The 728-nt window shown below is 34.8% G+C and overlaps 1 long non-coding RNA gene across 1 annotated transcript in view; it reads left to right on the top strand.

The window, feature by feature from the left end:
• LOC119586089 overlaps positions 1 to 601 on the top strand; it is a 15,446-nt gene extending 14,845 nt beyond the window's left edge. The window contains exon 4 of the long non-coding RNA XR_005229921.1: positions 471 to 601. This is a non-coding gene — a long non-coding RNA (uncharacterized LOC119586089). The remainder of the gene's footprint in view (positions 1 to 470) is intronic.
• The last annotated feature ends 127 nt before the right edge of the window (positions 602 to 728 follow it).

Here is a 728-nt window from a genome sequence, read left to right as displayed (position 1 = left end):
AGATGCTGCTTATGTCATCTAAAGCCACAACTGTTTAACTGATGCTGGGTCTCAAGCCTTGAGCAGCTGTCATTCCTTTATGTTAGCCAAAATGACCCCACAGCATGTGCAATCCTTACCAGCTTACACCTACCAATCACAGCCAAGTTTTTTATCTCATCAGACTGAAGAGGGCAGATGATAGTGACACTGATGGGACATACTGTATATCTTAATGTTGAAACTCTCTCTTGTGTAACCCATTGCATATGCTTGTATTGTATATAGGAGGATCTGATAAAAAGTAAAGTGCCATCAAGGACAGCAATTTAAGGGTTATAAGGATTTGGGGTAATCAAGTGGGATATTTTAACTGAGTGAGACATATCTGTATTTTTATGTAGTGCATTAAGATTGCACTCTGAAATATAAACAATGTGATATATAGAAGGCTGCTAAGGCAGATCAATTTACTGATTTTGGGATTACAGGTGTGTTCAAAGGAGTTGACTTCCTATGATCCTTTTGTCACCCATGAAAATGGGAAGCTTCATAAGAAGGTAAGTAGATATCTTTGTAATATCTTTGTTTCTGTTTCTGTTTTATTATTTATTAATATTAGTTTTTCTTACATGTTAATAAATTCAGCAGTTTAGTTATGCTATGTTCTAAACATTTTTTTTTTCTCGTTGATAGAATGTAGTGGAAAGTATGATTAACAATCATTGTAAAATCAGTCTAAACCTGCA

Source organism: Penaeus monodon, chromosome 20 (assembly GCF_015228065.2).
Source record: "Penaeus monodon isolate SGIC_2016 chromosome 20, NSTDA_Pmon_1, whole genome shotgun sequence".
NCBI lineage: Eukaryota > Metazoa > Arthropoda > Malacostraca > Decapoda > Penaeidae > Penaeus > Penaeus monodon.
Note: the sequence above shows the minus strand (reverse complement) of the source record. Positions and strands in the feature narration are given on the sequence as shown.